The following is an 18,986-nucleotide window of genomic DNA, read 5'->3' as shown; positions in this document are numbered from 1 at the left end:
AAATCAAAACCACAATAAACAGTTGTCAGATATAACAGGTACAATTACACAAAGCATCTGAATCACACATACTTCATCTATCAAGGGAAAATAAGCAGTTCATGTATGTATGTATGCGGTCTCAGATTCTGTACATTAACATGGAGTAGTGGGTAAATCAGATGTCGAATTATTCGTCGCCCCGAGCAAGCAATGATGTAAAAAAATTTCAAATGCATGTTGAGTAGTGTAAATGCGGTCTCAGACTCTAGTCTGGTGGTGGTGCCAAGAAACAGAGAACACAGCACTCATCATGGTGTTTTGGCATCACATTCCTGCCTACACAAATGGTCCATAGTACTAGTACCATACACTAGCTGTTGTACCCACCACTACAAGATGTGGAGACTTTTTACCAGAGCATAACCTGACAATACTTTCATCTGCAGTAGAAGAATGTTGATTTGTACTGCAGTGCAGGTGCGGAGCAACTTTATCTACCACAGAACCTACTGAGCAGATCATTATGGATGAATGGAGCAAGAGGTGCTAAGAAACTTCCAGTTTTTGAGCATCTGGAGCACTGAGCCATATTGCTTGGTAGTAGTAGAGTAGTGATAAACTGGGCATTTCATGGCCATGTGGTGGGCTAAAACTATGGTTTTCCACGGGAGTATGTAGCATGAAAACTTTGGTTTTCTAGGGGGTGAGCGCGCCTGGATGATGTAGTCGCCGATGTGAGCTCGCCGGAGATGGCCGGCTGCAACACGCCGTGCATGTATATCCATCGAGACTCGGAGCATCAGTTGAGGAAGAAGAAGGAAGGGGAAAAGGGAGGAGAGGGGAGGGGCTCACCTGCGAATATGTAGTCGAGGTCGTACACGGCGCCGGGGTTGCGCCGGCGAGCTTGCCACCCACCTTGGAGCCGGAACCCTAGGGCTCGGGGCCTGCGCAAGACCACAGCCAGGAGGCACAGCCGCGCACGGACGACGAGGTTGGTGAAGAGAACGGCGACGGCGCCGCAACGAAGCCGCGTGGGCTAGCGTTAGTCAGCCGCTGGTGGTGGGGGCGCGGGGGCGGTGGCGCGGGGGAGCTGCAGTGGTGGGGGCGCGGGGGCGCAGGGGCGGCGGTGCGGGGGAGCTGCGGTGGTGGGGGGCGGGGGCCGCGGGGGTGGATCTGGCGAGGGAGAGGGACGAAGGGGATCTGGCGAGGGAGGGAGAGAGGCCAGAGGGGAATAGGTGGAGTGGGGGAGGGTTAGCAATTGCACACCTCCCCCTAGTGCGCCATAAGTATGATGACAGCGATGGCGCACCTCCCCCTAGTGCGCCATTAGTATTTTTTTTATTACAGTTCGAGCACTCAGGTTATATTCCACCTAACCCTATCTCCATCAGAACACACACACTAGCCTGACTGGTCAACACGCAGCACACACACTAGCAGGTCCTGGGTTCGATTCCCAGGCTCCCCAATTTTTGTTTTTATGCATTTTTTTCTTTGCACATATCTTTTTATCCATGCATCCAAATATAACATTCATGAGTTCAAAAAGTGCCCATGAAATACAATCGAGAAATGATAGCGATCGAGATGGAGGGGGATCGATATCTTTGGGCTACAATTTAAATACAATCGATCTTAGCTAGCTATCTTTTCACAATCTTCTTGCCCTTATTTTTCGTAAATGGAGTTCTTCTCTTGAACGAACGTCCTTTAGGTAGGGTGGTCCTGCTTATTCTTGTGGTGTATGCTGCTACTTCATCGTCGTCGTCATGTTCGATCTTCGGGTCGCCGTACTTGTCGAAGTCTTGCTCATCTGCTACTCCATCCATTCCGATGATCCTCCTTTTGCCTCTCCTCACGACAACACGACTGGGCTTTGACGGGTCGGTAATGAAGAAGCATTGGTCCACTTGGGAAGCCAGTACCCATGGCTCATTTTTTGCGGTGACGTTTGCGCCCGCGGTCTTGGATTTGGCTTCGGGTATAACCATGGTGGTGAAATACCGGTCTTCTTTTAGGATGCTCTTGGCCCATCTGACACGGAACATCGGGACCTTCTCTCCAGCATAGCTCAGCTCCCAGATCTCCTTGATCCTTCCGTAGTATCTGTCATTGTCGTTACCGGTGTAGGATTCCATCGTTACCCTAGAATTCTAATAACCATCGCTCTTCATGTCCTTGTCCTCGGTGTAGAATGTGTAGCCGTTGATATCGTACGCCTCATAGGTCATCAGGTTGTGCTCGGCGCCCTGTGACAAGGCAAATATGAGTTGTTCTTCCGCGGAAGAATCCTCATGTAAAGCGTACGACAGAAGCTTCTGCTTGAACCAACGCGTGAAACATGAGTTGTGCTCTTTGATTATATCTCCGTCCGTCCTCTCTTGGCCTCGGTCATTGTACGTCTTCTCAATAAAGGTTTTGTGCTCTACCACCCAAGGATCGACCACATCTATGTGTTATAGCGCGACTAGGTTTGCTCTTTCAAAGTCGGCGAGTCGACCCTCGAAGTCGACATGCATTTCGCGGCGACCCTCACGGTGACCCCATCCTGCGAGCCTGCCGAGGTGCCTGTTGACGGGCAGGCCAATGGGGTTCTCGATGCCTAGATAATTCGTACAGTAGGAGATGCACTCTTCGGTCAGAAAGCCCCTGGCTATGCTTCCCTCAGGACGTGACATGTTGCGAACATATCCTTTGATGCCACCATTCATCCTTTCGAACGGCATCATGCTGTGCAGGAACGTCGGCCCAAGTTGGATGATATCCTCCACGATATGGACCAGCAGATGCACCATAACGTCGAAGAATGCGGGCGGGAAGTACATCTCAAGATCGCATAGTATCACCATGATCTCTTCCTGTAGCCTTCTGAGTTGCCTCACGCCAACCGACTTCCGAGAGATGACGTCGAAAAAGTTGCATAAGCCAAATAGCGTTTCACGGACGTGCGCGTCCATGATCCCACGGATTGCAACTGGAAGTATCTGCGTCATCAGCACGTGACAGTCGTGAGAATTCATCCCGCTGAACTTCTGCTTTGCTGGGTCTAGGTATCTGCTTATCTTCCTCGCGTAACCATAAGGAAGTTTTACTCCTACGAGGCAGGTGAAAAACTGCTCGATCTCCTCCTGACTTAGAGTGAAGCATGCGGGAGGGTAGTCATTTCCGGTCTTCTTGGCCTTTTTGCCTTTGCGACGACTTTCTGTGTCCTGATTCGCCTCATCATCATCATCATCATTAGCGTGAAGCTCCTGCCTGATGCCCATTGATTTCAAGTCTGCCCTTGCTTTCAGCCCATCTTTGGTTCTCTCTGGCATGTTGAGCAGGGTACCAAGCAGACTCTCGCACACGTTCTTCGTGATATGCATGACATCAAGGTTGTGAGGCACACGGTGGATCTTCCAGTACGGCAAGTCCCAGAAAACAGACCTCGTTTTCCATACCTTCAGCAGCGGCTCTAGTGCCTTTCGCTTCTTTCCCGGCTCTGGCTCCTTTTGCTTCTTTCCCGGCAGTGGGCAATCTTTCCAATTTTTCAATAGCTCATCTATTTCCTCGCCGCTCCTCATACGCGGGCGTCTTTGGGGTTCGGTTTCACCATCAAACAGATCCTTGCGTTTCCTCCATGGGTCATCGTCGCGAAGCCACCTTCGATGTCCCATGAACACGGTTTTCGAAGACCCGAGATCTCTATCTAGCTGGCGATACGTTGTGTCATCCATGCACCTGACGCATCCAGAAAATCCATGGACCACCTGCCCCGCGAGATATCCGTAACCGAGATAGTCGTGCACCGTCGTGAGCAGTGCGGCTCTCATAGGGAAATATTCTTTCTCTGCGGCGTCCCACCTATTGGCTGGAGTTTTCCACAGCGTGTCTATCTCCTCTTATAGCAGCCCTAGATACAGATTGATGTCGTTCCCTAGTTATTTCGGCCCTTCAATTAGCATACTCATGTGAATGTACTTCCTCTTCATGCACAACCATGGGGGAGGTTGTACATCCACACAAACACAGGCCAGGTGCTATGAGTGCTTCTCTGGCTGCCAAACGGATTGACTCCATCGGTGCTCGCGCCCAGCACGATGTTCCTTGGATCGTTCCCAAATTCTGGGTCTTCGAAGTTCAACACTTGCCACTGGCTCGCATCCTTAGGGTGACTCAGCATCTTGTCTTTTTTATTTATCTCCGGATCATTTCTGTCATCTTCCCGCTTCTTCTCCTCCCTATCCGCGTGCCAACGCAGGAGCTTTGCTACCTTAGGGTCCGCGAAATACTGCTGCAGACAAGGAGTGATCGGAAAGTACCACACCACTTTTCGCGGAGCTTTCTTCCTCTTATTGTATCAAGTGACGCCGCACACCGGACATATGGTAGACTCCGCGTGCTCGTCCCGATAAATGATGCAATTGTTCATCCACACATGGTATTTCACGTGCGGTAAATCCAGAGGACACATGATTTTCTTCGCCTCCTCGAAACTGGTCAGGCACTTGTTCCCCTTGGGAAGACGTTCGTGCCAGAATGACCTGTTCTCGTCGAAGCATGCGTCGGTCATTTTGTGTTTTACCTTCATCTCCAGAGCCATGAGCGTTACTTTCAGGCGGGTATCCTCAGGCCTGCATCCTTCATACAATGGAGTAACCGCGTCTATCTCCAGTTGATCTAGCTTGGCTTTCTCTCGAGCGGCAGCTCTTGCGTTATCCGTCTGCTTGAGAAGCAGCTCTTGAATATGAGGGTCCTGCACCCAGCCTCCATCGTCGTCTGCTCTGGCATCTTCATCTTCATGATAATGCCCTTCGTCTTGATCTTCCTCATCATCATGTCCGGCATCTTCTACATGATGACTGTGTACAGCATCACCGTCGTGATCATGCCCTGGAGATTCTTCGTCTTCTCGCCCGCCCGAGCCGCGGTGGTTGTCTTGGTACCCTTCCTCATTTCTTGCCCGGCCCCCATGGACGACTTCATAGTCATCTTCATCACCTTGCCACTGATATCCATCCATGAAACCACGCAAGAGCAGGTGGTCCCGCACCGGCCCAGAATCTGGGTCCGCAATAAGGCTCTTCAGCTTGCATCTTCGACACGGACATCTTATCTCCGTCTCGTTCTTTTTAAGCATCTCGGCCTTCGCGGAGCTCAAAAACCTATTCACGATGCCTTCGGTCATCGTGCGGACCATGATCGCTTGCGGGGTAGAGCAAAACGATATTTTAGAACCAAGAAAAAATTTGGCATGACTTTCCCTAAAAATAGGACCAACAAGAATGCATAGTGCCAAAATTCTCGCCGAAATGGAAATGAATCAACATTCCGGCAAAATATTGGCAACTATCGCATTTCAAATACCGGTACCTGCAAACACAAACATATATGCAACAGCACAAACATATGCAACACCACAAACATACATAGATCTAGCTAGGCCACAAAAAGTTCATGTGCACGTTGTTGGAGCGAGCTAGGGAGAAAAAAAGTAGATCTACAACATAAAGATAGCTTTGCCCTTACTTACCTATCAAAAAAGGTAATTTAACCACTTAATTTTGATGAATCTATGGTGCAAATGAGGTGAGGAGGAGGAGGCGGCCAACACAAGCTTGGAGAAGGAGGTGGAGGGAATGAAGTGGGGAAAGTGAGTGTGTAGGTGTGGTTGTCCAAAATATCTAGCTGGTCCCAGGTTACTAATGGCGCACCACCCACTCATGCGCCATTAGTAACCCTACATACTAATGGCGCACCTACTGGTGGTGCGCCATTAGTAGTTATATATATATATACTAATGGTGCACCATGGCAGAGTGCGCCATTACTAGTTTAAACTAGTAATGGCGCACTATGCCACGGTGCGCCATTAGTAGTTTTGCAAAAAAAGAATAAAAAAATACAGTAGTGGCGCACTTGGTTGTTGGTGCGCCATTACTAGTTAGAACTAGTAATGGCGCACTGGGCCTGGATGCGCCATTAGTATGTTTGGAAAAATGAAAAAAAAAGTTTTTGTTACTAGTGGCGCACCATGTGTCTGGTGCGCCAATAGTGTCTTCCACACTAACGGTGCACCAGCACATGGTGCGCCATTAGTACGTAGTAGTGGCGCACCACGTGTCTGGTGCGCCATTAGTGTCAATTTCATCTATAGCCCTTTTCCTAGTAGTGTTATGATGAAACTACCTCTATGCCTGATACTACTATGCCACTTAGTGCTTTTCTTGATGAATAACTTGCTAGGGCTAGAGCAATTGAAAATATTGAATCTGATGATACTGATGATAGTGATGATGAAGAACCACTTGCTATTCCTAAGGGTTGTGTATTTGATCAAGATGCTTCTTTAGCCATTTTAGCTTGCAGAAATAGAACTGAACTTAAAAAATTATTAGCTAAATGGAGTAAGCAATCCCTAAATGATAGAATGAAACCTGACCCTGCTTTTGCTACTTCACCTATCTTTGTTACTGATAAGGATTATGAATTCTCTGTTGATCCTGATATAATTACTTTGGTTGAATCTGATCCTTTTCATGGTTATGAATCTGAAACTGTTGTGGCACATCTTACTAAATTGAATGATATAGCCACCCTGTTCACTAAAGATGAGAGAACTCGCTACTTTTATATCCTTAAAATATTTCCGTTCTCATTAAAGGGTGATGCTAAGATATGGTTTAATTCCCTTGATCCTGGTTGTGTGCGTAGTCCCCAGGATATGATTTATTACTTCTCTGCTAAATATTTCTCGGCTTATAAGAAACAAGCTGCTTTAAGGGATATATATAATTTTGTGCAAATTGAAGAAGAGAGTCTCCCACAAGCTTGAGGGAGGCTTCTCCAATTACTTAATGCTTTGGCTGATCATCCTCTTAAGAAAAATGAAATACTTGATATCTTTTATAATGGATTAACCGATGCCTCTAGAGATTACCTGGATAGTTGTGCTGGTTCTGTTTTCAGGGAAAGAACACCGGATGAAGATGAAATTCTATTGAATAATAAGTTGACAAATGAAAATAATTGGACACCTCCAGAGACAATTCCTGAGCCTATTCCTAAACCAACTCTGAAGAAGAGGGGTATTCTATTTCTCAGTCCTGAAGATATGCAAGAGGCAAAGAAATCTATGAAAGAAAAGGGTATTAAAGCTGAAGATGTTAAGAATTTACCTCCTATTGAATAAATACATGGTCTTAATTTATCTCCTGTTGAAGAAACATATAATCTTAATCCTTTACCTATTGAAGAAACTCATGATCTTGATAACCCGACACAGGTAGTAAAGGTAAATTCTCTCTACAGATATGATAAAGCTGTAATCTCGTTTACTAAAATTGCTAGCCCATGCTTAGATGAGTTTGATAAATTTATGGCTAAGCAAGAAGATTTTAATGCTTATTTTGGTAGACAGCTGAAATATAATTCAAATATGCTTGGACACTTGGGTGATTATATGGCTAATATTAAAGGTGAACTTAAACTTATTAGTAAACATGCTTCTATGGTTACCACTCAAGTGGAACAAGTACTTAAAGCTCAAAATGATTTGCTCAATGAATTGAATAGTAAAAATAATGATAATGTTGTTAGAGTGGCTACTAGAACTGGTAGAATGACTCAGGAACCTTTGTATCCTGGAGGCCATCCTAAGAGAATTGAACAAGATTCTCACAAAAATAATTTAGATGCACCTAGTTCTTCTAAAAAGAAGAAAAAGAAAAATGATAAGACTTTGCATGCTTCTAGTGATCCTATTGTTGAAACACCTGAGAATCCAAATGATATTTCTATTTTTGATGCTGAAACTCAATCTTGTAATGAACCTGAAACTAGTGATAATGTTAATGATAATGTTCATGATGATGCTCAACTTAGTAATGATAATGATATAGAAATTGAACCTGCTGTTGATCTTGATAACCCACAATCAAAGAATCAACGTTATGATAAGAAAGATTTTATTTCTATGAAACACGGTAAAGAAAGAGAGCCTTGGGTTCTGAAAACCATGCCTTTTCCTCCCAAACCATCCAAGAAAAAGGATGATGAGGATATTGAGCGCTTTGCTAAAATGATTAGACCTATCTTTTTACGTATGCGATTAACTGATATGCTCAAAACCAATCCTTATGCTAAGTATATGAAAGATATTATTACAAATAAAAGAAAAATACCGGAAGCTGAAATTTCCACCATGCTGGCTAATTATACTTTTAAGGGTGGAATACCAAACAAACTTGGAGATCCAGCAGTACCCACTATACCATGCTCTATTAAAAGAAACTATGTTAAAACTGCTTTATGTGATCTTGGAGCCGGTGTTAGTGTTATGCCTCTCTCTTTATATCGTAGACTTGATTTGAATAAGTTGACACCTACTGAAATATCTTTGAAAATGGCTGATAAATCAACTGCTATACATGTCGGTATTTGTGAGGATGTGCCTGTTGTAGTTGCAAATGATACTATTTTAACGGACTTTGTTATTCTTGATATTCCTGAGGACGATAGTATGTCTATTATTCTTGGAAGACCCTTTTCGAATACTGCAGTGGCTGTTATTGACTGCACTAAAGGCAATGTCACTTTTCAAGTTAATGGTAATGAGCATACGGTACACTTTCCGAGGAAACAACCTCAAGTTCATAGTATCAACTCTATTGGAAAATTTTCATCGATTATATTTGGAGGTTTTGAATTTCCTCTTCCTACTGTCAAGAAGATATATGATATTCTTATTATTGGGGATGTGCATATCCCCGTTGAGGTAACATAGTTTTATTTGAAATTTCTTTGGTTCCATGTTATTCGGAATGAGTTCGTTAACAAGACTTGATCAACCTTGTTAGTGGATTCCTTTTGATGACCATGAGATGGATGAAAAACTAGAAAGCACAACCTTTTGTACCCCACTTTTACTTTTTGTTATTTATATCAAATAAAATTAAAATAAATATTTTTCTGTATGTTATCTGAATATCCGTGCAATATAAAAATACCTCAAAAATAAAAGTTCTCCAAATGCCCTGAAAATTAAATATGATTTTTTTCTAGAATATTTGAGGATTTATGCAACTGAGAACACACCAGGGGGGGTCAACCACCTGCCCTGGAGGGTGGAGGGCGCGCCCACCCCCTTAGGGCGCGCCCCCTGCCTCGTGGGCCCACGGTGGCCCTCCTCCACTTATCCTTTCACCCACACACTTCATCTTCCTCCCCCAAACACGAATAACCAGCTCAAACCCGAGTCCAAGCTCGTTTTGCTGCCATTTTCGATCTCCTTGCTCAAAGCACCTCTCACAAAACTGCTTGGGGAGATTGTTCCTTGGTATGTGACTCCTCCATTGATCCAATTAGTTTTTGTTCTAGTGCTTTATTCATTGCAAATTTTTGTTGCTTAGGTGACCCTGTTCTTGAGCTTGCATGTCAAATTTATATGGTCAAAAGTAATTTTGATGCATGATATAGGCCCTAGGCACTTGTAGGAGTAGTTACTATCAATATTATTGAGTTTGGTTTACTTTTATTTTGAAGTTACTAAAAATTTCAGAATTTTTCAGAAAATGATGAGGAGATTTTTGAGGGGCTCGTCGAGCCAAAACTCGAAGGAAAAGGCACCGAAGCCTAAGTATAATATGCCTCGCACCGTGGAGGTTCGGGCATGTGAATGGCCTTCCGAGGATTTCTTAAGAGCAGCCGAGATTTATGAAGATTTTCATGAGTTGGCTCAGACTGCAGGCCTTACCACTTTCCTCCACGACCAATGTGATCAGTATCTCTTGCTCACAAATACCTTTGTGCAAAACTTTCATTTTCATTCTAGGAACTCACCACCTACTGTGGAATTTCATTTATATGATGAGCATAAGGAGATGTCACTTTATGATTTTTGTCAGATCTATTTAGTCCCTTTTGGGGGCAAGACAGAAGAACAACATCGTGATGATGTGGAGGGATTTATTGACACTATCACTGTAGGGGAAACAAGGAAGGTTTCCGATGCACGAATCACTAGCATACATTTTCCTGTTTTACGCCACTTTACATTATTTGCTAGTCGTTGCTTAATTGGTCGCGGGAAACTGTGGAAACCTGAGTATCCCTGATATTATTATTTTGCACCACGGTTTATACAGTGATAACTCTTTTAGTATGGGAGCATTATTGCCAAACGGTTAAGTCTGAACCGTACCAAGGGCCCCATCTTTGGAGGCATCTATGCTACACACCTAGCTGCACATTTTAACATACCTATTAGGCATTATGAGAAGGAAGAAAAGGTGTTGCCCCGTGTTTATTTAGATTATAAAAGTATGGTGGCACATGATTTTATTGTTAAGAATAGGGAAGGAGAGCTTAAATATCAATTGTTCTTTAATAAACATCATCCTGAGACTATCACCTTGCCTGCTCCTTCTTTGTTTGATTTGACTGTAGGCACATACCTTGTTCCATTGACGGCTATCCACGCCTACCGGAACCCTGCACCAGCTGAGGAGCTAGACCCGGAACCCCAATTTGATCCTTCCCGGCAGTCTAACTACCAGTGGGATCCGGACATGATTGTCAGCCAGTGGCAATCTGAGCCTTCTTCTTCCTCATCACAGTACGACCCCAACAGCTACTATTATGGATATCTACCAGGCCAGCCGTGGCTATAGACCAACTTAGGCCAAAAGCCTAAGCTTGGGGGAGTACGTATTTCCCACCGACATTACATTTATGCTCACACACTCATTGCTAGATGTCGATGCTCATACTTTTTCATTATATCATCCATGCTAGTTTATTTTCCTTTTTATGCTTTCTTCTTGTGTGTTTAATAAACCTTAAGAAAAACCAAAAAATTAGTTGTAGCCTTTAATCAGTTTAATTTCCATGCTTTTATTAGTAATTAAAAAGAAAACCCAAAAATATTTCCTGTTCTTCTTTTGCTTGTTGAGAGCTTTCCCGTTTAAATAGTTTTATTTCTTTTCTTTTCTTTGGGGGTCGATAGGAGAAGACCATGATTAAATTGTTGAAGTGGCTCTTATATGCATTATTGTTGATCTGACAAAAGAGCCCATATTGCCTTGTCTTCCCCTGTTTATTGAATGCCTACAGATTCCAGCTTAGTCCAATGCACGTGCACATTATTATTCACATCATTCGGGCGTGCAAGTGAAAGGCAATTATGACGATATAAGATGGACTGGCTGAGATGAGAAAAGCTGGTATGAACTCGACCTCTTTTGTTTTTGTAAATATGATTAGTTCATCATTCTTGATTCAGCCTATTATGAATAAACATGTTTGCAATGATAACTAGAGATCATAGTTTCTTGTGTCATGCTTGATTAGCTATGAGTTATAATGGTTTACCTTGCGTGCCAACATGCTATTGAGATGGTTATGATGTGGAATGATAGGGTGGTATCCTCCTCTGAATGATTTAAGTGACTTGACTTGGCACATGTTCACGCATGTAGTTGAAACAAAATCAACATAGCCTTCACGATATTTATGTTCATGGTGGATTATATCCTACTCATGCTTGCACTCAGTGTCGATTAATTTTAATGCATGTTCATGACTTGTGCATCCAATCCCTTAAACCCCAAAGTCATTCCACATGACTCCACTATGCCTACCTATATACGGTATCTACATGCCGTTCCAAGTAAATTTGTATGTGCCAAACTCTAAACCTTCAAATAAATATCCTGTTTTGTACGCTCGAATAGCTCATGTATCAACTAGGGTTGTCTGTATCTTCCATGTTAGGCGGGTTATTCTCAAGAGGAGTGGACTCCGCTCCTCACTCACGAGATAAATGGCTGGTCACCGAGATGTCCAGTCCCATGCTTTATGCAAACTAAATCAAAATAATTGCAAACAAAACTCCCCCTGGGACTCTTGTTAGTTGGAGGCACTCGTTGTTTCGAGCAAGCCATGGATTGATGCTTGTGGTGGAAGGGGGAATATAAACTTTACCATTCTGTTTGGGAACCGCCTATAATGTGTGTAGCATGGAAGATATCGCCATCTCTTGGTTGTTATGTTGACAATGAAAGTATAACGTGTTGGGGAACGTTGCAGAAAACAAAAAATTTCCTACTCGTTTCACCAAGATCCATCTAGGAGTTCATCTAGCAATGAGTCATCGGATGCATCTACATACCTTTGTAGATCGCGTGCGGAAGCGTTCAAAGAACGGTGATGATGTAGTCGAACACGACGTGATCCAAATCACCGATGACCAAGCGCCGAACGGACGGCACCTCCGCGTTCAACACACGTACGGGACAGGAGACGTCTCCTCCTTCTTGATCCAGCAAGGGGAAGGAGAGGTTGATGAAGATCCAGCAGCACGACGGCGTGGTGGTGGATGCAGGGCGTCACAGTAGCAGGGCTTCGCCTATACTACAAGAGAGAGACGTAACGGGGAGAGAGGGAGGCGCCAGGGGCTGGTGTATGAAGTCCCTCCTCTCCCCCACTATATATAGGGGTGCTAGGGGGGCTCCGGCCCTAGTAGATGGAATCTACTAGGGGGGGCGGCGGCCTAGGGTGGGGGGCTTGCCCCCCAAGCAAGGGGGCGCCCCCTTTAGGGTTTCCCCTCAACCCTAGCCGCATGGGCCCTAGGGGAGTGGCGCCCCAGCCCACTTTGGGCTGGGTTCCCTCCCACTTCAGCCCATGGGGCCCCCCGGGATAGGTGGCCCCACCCGGTGGACCCCCGGGACCCTTCCGGTGGTCCCGGTACAATAACGGTGACCCCGAAACTTGTCCCGATGGTCGAAACAGCACTTCCTATATATAATTCTTTACCTCCGGACCATTCCGGAACTCCTCGTGACGTCCGAGATCTCATCCGGGACTCCGAACAACATTCAGGTTACTGCATATACATATCTTCACAACCCTAGCGTCACCGAACCTTAAGTGTGTAGACCCTACGGGTTCGGGAGACAAGCAGACATGACCGAGACGACTCTCCGGTCAATAACCAACAGCGGGATCTGGATACCCATGTTGGCTCCCACATGCTCCACGATGATCTCATCGGATGAACCACGATGTCGAGGATTCAATCAACCCCGTATGCAATTCCCTTTGTCAATCGATATGTTACTTACCCGAGATTCGATCGTCGGTATCCCAATACCTCGTTCGATCTCGTTACCGGAAAGTCACTTTACTCGTACCGTAATGCACATGATCCCGTGACCAGACACTTGGTCACTTTGAGCTCATTATGATGATGCATTACCGAGTGGGCCCAGTGATACCTCTCCGTCATACGGAGTGACAAATCCCAGTCTTGATCCATGTCAACCCAACAGACACTTTCGGAGATACCCGTAGTCTACCTTTATAGTCACCCAGTTACGTTGTGACGTTTGGCATACCCAAAGCACTCCTACGGTATCCGGGAGTTACACGATCTCATGGTCTAAGGAAAAGATACTTGACATTGGAAAAACTCTAGCAAACGAACTATACGATCTTGTGCTATGTTTAGGATTGGGTCTTGTCCATCACATCATTCTCCTAATGATGTGATCTCGTTATCAATGACATCCAATGTCCATAGTCAGGAAACCATGACTATCTGTTGATCAACGAGCTAGTCAACTAGAGGCTTACTAGGGACATGTTGGTGTCTGTTATTCACACATGTATTACGATTTCCGGATAACACAATTATAGCATGAATAAAGACAATTATCATGAACAAGGAAATATAATAATAATGCTTTTATTATTGCCTCTAGGGCATATTTCCAACAGTCTCCCACTTGCACTAGAGTCAATAATCTAGTTATATTGTGATGAATCGAACACCCATGGAATTCTGGTGTTGATCATGTTTTGCTCTAGGGAGAGGTTTAGTCAACGGATCTGCTACATTCAGGTCCGTATGTACTTTACAAATATCTATGTCTCCATTTTGAACATTTTCACGAATGGAGTTGAAGCGACGCTTGATGTGCCTTGTCTTCTTGTGAAACCTGGGCTCCTTGGCAAGTGCAATAGCTCCAGTGTTGTCACAGAAGAGCTTGATCGGCCCCGACGCATTGGGTATGACTCCTAGGTCGGTGATGAACTCCTTCACCCATATTGCTTCATGTGCTGCCTCCGAGGCTGCCATGTACTCCGCTTCACATGTAGATCCCGCCACAACGCTTTGCTTGCAACTGCACCAGCTTACTGCCCCACCATTCAAAATATACACGTATCCGGTCTGTGACTTAGAGTCATCCAGATCTGTGTCGAAGCTAGCGTCGACGTAACCCTTTACGACGAGCTCTTCGTCACCTCCATAAACGAGAAACATTTCCTTAGTCCTTTTCAGGTACTTCAGGATATTCTTGTCCGCTGTCCAGTGTTCCTTGCCGGGATTACTTTGGTACCTTCCTACCAAACTTACGGCAAGGTTTACATCAGGTCTGGTACATAGCATGGCATACATAATAGACCCTATGGCCGAGGCATAGGGGATGACACTCATCTCTTCTATATCTTCTGCCGTGGTCAGACATTGAGCTGAACTCAATTTCACACCTTGTAATACAGGTAAGAACCCCTTCTTAGAATGATCCATATTGAACTTCTTCAATATCTTATCAAGGTATGTGCTTTGTGAAAGACCTATGAGGCGTCTCGATCTATCTCTATAGATTTTGATGCCTAATATATAAGCAGCTTGTCCAAGGTCCTTCATTGAAAAACTTTTATTCAAGCAGGCCTTAATGTTGTCCAAGAGTTCTATATCATTTCCCATCAAAAGTATGTCATCTACATATAATATGAGAAATGCTACAGAGCTCCCACTCACTTTCTTGTAAACGCAGGCTTCTCCATAAGTCTGCGTAAACCCAAACGCTTTGATCATCTCATCAAAGCAAATGTTCCAACTCCGAGATGCTTGCACCAGCCCATAAATCGAGTGTTGGAGCTTGCACACCTTGTCAGCATTCTTAGGATCGACAAAACCTTCCGGCTGCATCATATACAATTCTTCCTTAAGGAAACCATTAAGGAATGCCGTTTTGACGTCCATTTGCCATATCTCATAATCGTAGAATGCGGCAATTGCTAACATGATTCGGACGGACTTTAGCTTCGCTACCGGTGAGAAAGTCTCATCGTAGTCAACCCCTTGAACTTGTCGATAACCCTTAGCGACAAGCCGAGCTTTATAGATGGTCACATTACCATCCGCGTCTGTCTTCTTCTTAAAGATCCATTTATTTTCTATGGCTCGCCGTTCAACAGGCAAGTCAGTCAAAGTCCATACTTCATTTTCATACATGGATCCTATCTCGGATTTCATGGCTTCTAGCCATTTGTCGGAATCCGGGCCCGCCATCGCTTCTTCATAGTTCGAAGGTTCACCATTGTCTAACAACATTATTTCCAAGACAGGGTTGCCGTACCACTCTGGTGCGGAACGTGTCCTTGTGGACCTTCGAATTTCAGTAGGAGCTTGATCAGAAGTATCTTGATCATTATCATTAACTTCCTCTCTAGTCGGTGCAGGCACCTCAGGAACATTTTCTTGAGTTGCGCCATTTTCCGGTTCAAGAGGTAATACTTCATCAAGCTCTACTTTCCTCCCACTTACTTCTTTCGAGAGAAACTCTTTCTCTAGAAAGGACCCTTTCTTGGCAACAAAGATCTTGCCTTCGGATCTGAGGTAGAAGGTGTACCCAATAGTTTCTTTTGGGTATCCTATGAAGACGCATTTTTCCGACTTGGGTTGGAGCTTTTCAGGTTGAAGTTTCTTGACATAAGCATCGCATCCCCAAACTTTTAGAAACGACAGCTTAGGTTTCTTCCCAAACCACAATTCATATGGTGTCGTCTCTACGGATTTCGACGGAGCCCTATTTAAAGTGAATGCGGCAGTCTCTAAAGCATAGCCCCAAAAGGATAGCGGTAAATCGGTAAGAGACATCATAGATCGCACCATATCTAATAGAGTGCGATTATGACGTTCGGACACACCGTTACGCTGAGGTGTTCCAGGCGGCGTGAGTTGTGAAACTATTCCACATTTTCTCAAGTGTGTGCCAAACTCGTGACTCAAGTATTCTCCTCCACGATCTGATCGTAGAAACTTGATTTTCCTGTCACGTTGATTTTCAACCTCACTCTGAAATTCCTTGAACTTTTCAAAGGTTTCAGACTTGTGTTTCATTAAGTAGACATACCCATATCTACTCAAGTCATCAGTGAGGGTGAGAACATAACGATAGCCACCGCGAGCCTCAACACTCATTGGACCGCACACATCAGTATGTACGATTTCCAATAAGTTGGTTGCTCGCTCCATTGTTCCTGAGAACGGAGTCTTGGTCATTTTACCCATGAGGCATGGTTCGCACGTGTCAAATGATTCATAATCAAGAGACTCTAAAAGTCCATCTGCATGGAGCTTCTTCATGCGTTTGACACCTATGTGACCAAGGCGGCAGTGCCACAAGTATGTGGGACTATCATTATCAACCTTACATCTTTTGGTACTCACACTATGAATATGTGTAGCAATTCGCTCGAGATTCATTAAGAATAAACCATTTACCATAGGAGCATGACCATAAAACATATCTCTCATATAAATGGAACAACCATTATTCTCAGATTTAAATGAGTAGCCATCTCGAATTAAACGAGATCCCGATACAATGTTCATGCTCAAAGCTGGCACTAAATAACAATTATTGAGGTTTAAAACTAATCCCGTAGGTAAATGTAGAGGCAGCGTGCCGACGGCGGTCACATCGACCTTGGAACCATTCCCGACGCGCATCGTCACCTCGTCCTTCGCCAGTCTCCGTTTATTCCGTAGCTCCTGCTGTGAGTTACAAATATGAGCAACGGCACCGGTATCAAATACCCAGGAGTCACTACGAGTACTGGTAAGGTACACATCAATTACATGTATATCAAATATACCTTTGGTGTTGCCGGCCTTCTTGTCCGCTAAGTATTTGGGGCAGTTCCGTTTCCAGTGACCCTTCCCTTTGCAATAAAAGCACTCCGTCTCAGGCTTGGGTCCATTCTTTGGCTTCTTCCCGGCAGCTTGCTTGCCATGCGCGGCAACCTCCTTGCCGTCCTTCTTGAAGTTCTTTTTACCCTTGCCTTTCTTGAACTTAGTGGTTTTATTGACCATCAACACTTGATGTTCCTTCTTGACTTCTACCTCCGCTGATTTCAGCATTGAGAACAACTCAGGAATGGTCTTTTGCATCCCCTGCATGTTGAAGTTCATCACAAAGCTCTTGTAGCTTGGTGGAAGCGACTGGAGGATTCTGTCAATGACCGCATCATCTGGGAGATTAACTCCCAGCTGAGACAAGCGGTTATGTAACCCAGACATAGTGAGTATGTGCTCACTGACAGAACTATTTTCCTCCATCTTACAGCTGAAGAACTTATCGGAGACTTCATATCTCTCGATCCGGGCATGAGCTTGAAAAACCATTTTCAGCTCTTCAAACATCTCATATACTCCATGTCTCTCAAAACGCTTTTGGAGCCCCGGCTCTAAGCTGTAAAGCATGCCGCATTGAACGAGGGAGTAGTCGTCAACACGTGTCTGCCAAGCGTTCATAACTTCTTGGTTCTGTGGGACGGGAGCTTCACCTAGCGGTGCTTGTAGGACATAATCTTTCTTGGCAGCTATGAGGATGATCCTCAGGTTCCGGACCCAGTCCGTATAGTTGCTGCCATCGTCTTTCAGCTTGGTTTTCTCTAGGAACGCGTTGAAGTTGAGGACTATGTTGGCCATTTGATCTACAAGACATATTGCAAAGATTTTAGACTAAGTTCATGATAATTAAGTTCATCTAATCAAATTATTAATGAACTCCCACTTAGATTAGACATCCCTCTAGTCATCTAAGTATTACATGATCCGAGTTAACTAGACCGTGTCCGATCATCACGTGAGACAGACTAGTCAACGTCGGTGAACATCTTCATGTTGATCGTATCTTCTATACGACTCATGCTCGACCTTTCGGTCTTGTTTGTTCCGAGGCCATGTCTGTACATGCTAGGCTCGTCAAGTTAACCCTAAGTGTTTTGCATGTGTAAAACTGTCTTACACCCGTTGTATGTGAACGTAAGGATCTATCACACCCGATCATCACGGCGTGCTTCGAAACGACGAACTTTAGCAACGGTGCACAGTTAGGGGAGAACACTTCTTGAAATTGTTATGAGGGATCATCTTATTTACTACCGTCGTTCTAAGTAAACAAGATGCAAAACATGATAAACATCGCATGCAATCAAATAATAAACGTGACATGATATGGCCAATATCACATAGCTCCTTTGATCTCCATCTTGGGGCTCCATGATCATCTTGTCACCGGCTTGACACCATGATCTCCATCATCATGATCTCCATCATCGTGTCTCCATGAAGTTGCTCGCCAACTATTACTTCTACTACTATGGCTAACGCGTTTAGCAATAAAGTAAAGTAATTTACATGGCGTTTCTCAATGACACGCAGGTCATATAAAAGAATAAAGACAACTCCTATGGCTCCTGCCGGTTGTCATACTCATCGACATGCAAGTCGTGATTCCTATTACAATAGCATGAACATCTCATACATCACATATAGATCATTCATCATTCATCACAACTTTGGCCATATCATATCACAAACCACTTGCTGCAAAAACAAGTTAGACGTCCTCTAATTGTTGTTGCAAGTTTTACGTGGCTGAATTAGGGTTCTAGCAAGAACGTCTTCTTACCTACGTTAAAGCCACAACGTGATTTGTCAACTTCTATTTACCCTTCATAAGGACCCTGTTCATCGAATCCGCTCCAACTAAAGTGGGAGAGACAGACACCCGCCAGCCACCTTATGCAACTAGTGCATGTTAGTCGGTGGAACCGGTCTCACGTAAGCGTACGTGTAAGGTTGGTCTGGGCCGCTTCATCCCACAATGCCGCTGAAGCAAGATAAGACTAGTGGAGGCAAGAAAGTTGACAAATCTACGCCCACA

The sequence above is a fragment of the Triticum urartu genome, chromosome 2A (genome assembly GCF_056163025.1).
Source record: "Triticum urartu cultivar PI428250 chromosome 2A, HENAU_Tu73, whole genome shotgun sequence".
Classification (NCBI taxonomy): domain Eukaryota; kingdom Viridiplantae; phylum Streptophyta; class Magnoliopsida; order Poales; family Poaceae; genus Triticum; species Triticum urartu.
This window is presented reverse-complemented; position numbering follows the sequence as displayed.